Genomic DNA, 5465 nt, shown 5'->3' on the forward strand with positions numbered 1-5465 from the left:
TATACACTATATATGTATATAGATTATTGCTATTTTGATACAAGTTTTTAAACTTATTTTTCTTAAAACATAGAACAGTAACTATAGAAGTTACGACCTTTGTACTCGGTTGCTGCTTGATGTAGGTTGCTAAGCCTTTAAACAATTTGCACATGGGGGATATGAAACAAAATATATTTTTTTAAGTTTTATTTTCGAGCAGACTAAAGACACACCCTACGTCATTGAAATATTGACTCAAAAGAAAGAAATGGCACCAAGCCTGCTAAAATGGCTGAGAAAGCCACTAGTGGGACATTCTGAGCTTCCGATTGTTATTCATGTGATATACAGAAATAAGTGTATATAAGGGAGTGTTTCCAAAAATGGATAGAGGTGGGCAGGGTGCCACTGTGTTTGATTTATTACATGAGCAATATCTTAGCAAATTCAAAAAATAAGAGGCTCTTATTTTATATTCTAACTAGTCAATATCAGTAATTTATGTTTCTAATTCATACGAAACTACAGACTTAATATTTTGACTTCACTAACATCTAATTTGAACCAATAATGCATTCAACATACCACATGACACACAAAAATCAATGTTTATCTGTGTTTTTTAATATTTACTTTTAGATTAAGAAATTGAGTAATATATAGTACTAAAATTTGAATTGTAATCTACAGTTTGATACCAAAGTTATTGACATAAATTTATGAAATAATAGTTCAATAAAATTTTGAATGCAAGTCAACAAACGAGATGAAATGGCCTTTCACCCGTGACCCATCTTAAAAGGGTTAAATAATGCACCCAAAAACACAGAATAATAACATGCACAAAGCAAAGGATGTCTTATATCTATTACTATTTAACTGACTTTCTAATTTGGACAAGAGAAACTTAAGTTATTTCCTTTTGTTGCTCGATCTGAGCACTACAAGATAAACTTTCAAATTAAAGATAAAATTGACAATACTCTATACTGAAAACAAAGTAGCATTATATGTCATTCAACAGGTTAAAACTATGCCTTTCTATTACTTATAAATGAGATAATATAAAATATCAGAAAGAATTAGAAGCAATTTGTAAAAAAGAGGATGTGTCAGGTGTGTGTGGCAAGTGTGTCTGTTTTTCTAGTTTATGACTCTGTGAACAAATAAAATTGAAGGCTATAAATGTTAACATTTTCCTATACCAAAAATGTACTTCCGATAATACTTACCTCTTCTCACACTATAGCTTTATCTCGATGAAAGTTTCTCTTCTTTGCCCACCTAAGCATTGGTATGAATCTTATTTCAAATGCTCCAGCCTTTATACACCACTATATTACCCAAAGCAAGTTAAATCTTGTGATTCTCTCCACTCACATCAATGTGCCCTCTACCCCAGATCTGTATACAAGCTCCCAGTTATTACTTTCTATTCACTTTTCGAGATGGTCCAATTAGCAGATCCAAAACCAGCCACGTCATGGGGAGAGATGTTGGGAGAAGAGGTAAGTTATCAGAAATACATTTTCAGTATAGGAAAATGTTAACTTCTGAAACACACCTCTTCACACACTATAGCTAGAATCCTACATTACCAAGGTGAAGGGGTTGGCGAGGGCAAGATCCACACAGAAAGCATTTGCATAGAACAGAGGTGTGCATAAATGAGATATAGTAATAGCACACACATGGGGTCCACACTACTTGTGGAACAGGTATGCTCTTCGTATGGACAACAAGAAATCTAATTGCTGGGTGGTCAAGGCTGACCAGCCACAGAGGCAAAACCCTGACACCATTAGAAGAACATGAATTCATCTAGGCCCCAGCCAGGCAGACGAGGTCCCACATCTCGTCATTCAAATTAAAGGGCTGTGGACCCAAATCTATAACCATTGCATAGTGGCTAGGGCATGAGAACCACTTTGTATTTTGTCTTGTGTAGTAACATGGTATTATTGGAACCCAACCTGAAAGTTACAGAATGTTGATGTTGAGCCACCAGAATTAAAAAGAGAAGGCAAGCAACACAAAAGTGGACAAACCCTTTTCCCAACATGAAGAAGAGTAAAATGCAATAAACTGAACTCAGAATTACAGGACCTGTCACACCTCACTCAACCTAAAGAAATAGAGATTACCTGGTCTGGGATTATGAATCGAAATCTTAACTCCCCAACCTGAGAGGCAAGGCAACCCCTCCTGCCCCCAGAATTATAAGGAGGATGTGGAACAAACTAAGCCCAACTAATGGCAGAGGAATTGACATAAAAATACATTCCAAAAACCTTGCCTTTCCCACCAAACTGATCCCACAAATCCAACATTCCAGTTGAAGTAATAAAGACAAGAGTAAAATGGACAAAGGAAAAAAATTCAACAGAAAAAAAGACAAAGAAAATTACACAAACAGGTAATAAAGTAAAAAAAAAAGAAACAAGTCCTATATTTTAGGAATGGTATAAAATGACAAATTCTGAAATAAGCATTTTTTATACAGGTGTACAAAACAAACAAATTACAAGAAAGGATAAACAGAACAGTAAGATTTAAAAGCAAATGTTGAACAATAATGGGAAGCCTATAGGGTTTAATAGCTAGTGTTGAACAATAATGGGAAGCCATTGATTATAAAACTGTATTAATAACAGCTTAATTATTAACTCAGTTTGCATGGTTTCAATAATTGGCTTAGGCTTAGCTTAGCTGTTATTGATACTGTTTTCCAAAATATTTTTTTGGCTTTTTTACCTGTTTGTGTAATTTTCTTTGTCTTTTTTCCATTGTCTTTATTACCTAGATTTCCAACCACCCAACCTGTTCTTCCTTACATACTAACCTAAGCCTAGTATTCAGTCCTAGTGACCTGTATATAATTTTATCTCCACAGTTAAGTCTTGGACATTTGACAGAATTAAGTTATGGCTCTTTTCTTTGAATGCCTTTATTGATATCTTATACTTAAAAATAAGATCCTTTGACCCACCCTTCCCTACATCATTATCCTCATGTCAATAATTCTCAAACTTTTTCATCTGCAGACCACTTTGGTGGGGCAAAAGAGCCTGTGGTCCACCTACTAGTCCTACACCATCTGTCCTGTTCTCTCGTATCACCTCAGCCATGGTGTTGTGTATCAGTGACTTGTGTTTTGGTGTAGCTTATGGACCACCAGTGTGCCATGACCCACTCCTTGAGAACCACTGCTCTATCTATGTGCATTGCTAAAATTGCTAATGCTAGCACCCTTTACTACATCATTTGCTTTATTGTTTATACCCTATGCCCCTACATAGTATGATCTAATTCTTTTTTCCCTATTTATCCCACAACCTATCTTATCCATGCATCATACTAAAGAACCTCATGTTTTTCATTCTCATCCTTATCTATCTGTCCCTTTTATTATCCTTCCCTCCTCAAGTTCACCATCTACACAAACTAAACTACAAGTACAAGAGAATTTACTATTTAGTTCACGAGAAATAGTTGTACTTATAGAAATCCAAATATCATGATAGGAATCAAATGTTACGATTAATTAAATAACTCGAGTATAAATGAACACTAATTCAGTTAACATGTAAACAACTTCAGTCGGTGTTTAAAATGTTAAATTAATTCTGTCACGACTGACACATAGTGACATACGTAACACTAATAATAGAAATACATACACTAGGCCTAACACTACAAATATACATGATTTTATTTGAACATCGCAGAAGGTTTTGTTATTAGATAAACTCTATTTAGACTACATAGTAAGAGCACAAAAATCGTAGTAAAATTAACTGATTAAAATGTTTTAAGTTTAATCAACCAACCTGCGATCACATAAATCTTGTTTACTCACCACTCTACATCAACTTACAACTTGTCCAACAAAGCGTATACAACTTGAATTACAAGCAATCCACTTACAAAATAGTTTACTTCAAACTTAAAATGTTAGAAAAACAAACTTATCATAACATAATAATTTAATATATAAAAACCATTTGGAATATGTGGATAAAAATTATTAATATCAGTATAATAACTCTTATGTTAAACATATTTTTATTCTTAATGCCATATAACTATAAACTTGAATCTTCTAGAACAGTTATTAAAATCCTTCCATAAATTGTACAGGATATATCTTTAATCAGGTTGTTGTTGTTTTTCTAACTTTCTATTGAGATTCTGCACAAGAGTGTCATTTCATAACATGTTTGGGAAATGAAGGAGACAAAGAAGACTAATCTCGCGTGGACCATCCAATTCATCTAGGAGCCCTACGCTATGGAAAATGTATATGTGTTAATCCAGTCTAAATAGAAATGTCACACAGAAATTGCCAATTGGGGTCCCATTCAGCGCTTGAGAAGGTTTGTTTGAAATTAAGCACAAAGCTACACAATGGGCTATCTGTGCTCTGCCCAGCACGGGTATCGAAACCCGGTTTCTAGCGTTATAAGTCCGCAGACATGCCGCTGTGCCACTGGGGGGCCGCTTGAGAAGGACAGCTGCCCCTCCCCTCAAATAACGACATTATTTTCAAATGCAGAACATAAAAAGCTAGTTATTCGGGGTAATGCGAAAAATGTGTTCAGGAATCTCCACTTTTGGCTCTTTTCACAAATCTTTTTTTTTATTTTTCTTTGTCGTTAATTTGAGACCCTGGTTTAATATTCAATAGTTAAGTTTGGGCGCCATGTGTTTGATTGTTATTGTCAGAGAATAATACGCCTGTTATGGGTATGTTTGAGTATTACTTTACCCTATACAGTTTGAGGTGATATGTGAGTTGTCTGCATTTATTTTATATAATTTTTTTGTTTTGGATAAACTTAGTAAACTGATGTTTTCACCATCTTATTTGAAGCTTTGTGAAAAGTGTAAATTCGTGGATAACATGGTAATCTTTTAGTTATGTTAAATTACAACTAATTATTTAGATACAGCACTGGGTCTCCAAAAACGTTCCTCTAGGTCGCCATGTCGAAGGAGTCATTGCTCCAGCTGCGTTACGTGAGTTGCGTCTCTCACCGATTTAACCGATGCTATGACGAAGCTACACGTCCGCCATCTTACTAGACACAATAATCGCCAACCCAATAAACCGATTAGATAATGTAGTATGAGTACTTAATATTAAAATTTTTGTTGTTGTTTTTCTTTTGAGATCAAAATCATTGAATAAGAAATAAAATTATTTTTTTATTGTTGAGAAATGATTATACTTTATAATATTATTGACTGATTCTCCCATATAAAGGGTGGTTTCATAAACACATAATCAAAGGAAGATCCAACATTAGTTCTTGTAACTGAGTTAGTAAAAAAGCGTGTAGTTTGTATTTAAAAAAAATCGCGTTAGATTATATTACAGGGTACATTAGATGCTTACTGTAAATCATAAATAGAGATAGCAACAATATGCAAAAGCAAATAATAGTATAATTTTTTATATATATATAAAATAAATATTCATT

General features: G+C 34.0%; 1 protein-coding gene across 4 annotated transcripts in view; it reads right to left on the reverse strand.

Moving 5' to 3' along the window:
- The window catches only part of LOC106459710 (nuclear transcription factor Y subunit beta-like), a 47632-nt gene extending 43726 nt beyond the window's left edge, over positions 1-3906 (reverse strand). For 2 of the 4 annotated variants that reach the window (XM_022386469.1, XM_013919364.2), the window contains exon 1: positions 3813-3906. The gene's annotated coding sequence lies outside the window, so the exon portion shown is untranslated. Of the gene's footprint in view, positions 1-1214; positions 1339-3812 lie in introns of those variants that run through there. The other 2 variants (XM_013919372.2, XM_022386463.1) reach the window with 2 other exon arrangements.
- Between the last annotated feature and the right edge of the window lie 1559 nt (positions 3907-5465).

Source organism: Limulus polyphemus, unplaced genomic scaffold, assembly GCF_000517525.1.
Source record: "Limulus polyphemus unplaced genomic scaffold, Limulus_polyphemus-2.1.2 Scaffold29, whole genome shotgun sequence".
Classification (NCBI taxonomy): Eukaryota; Metazoa; Arthropoda; class Merostomata; order Xiphosura; family Limulidae; genus Limulus; species Limulus polyphemus.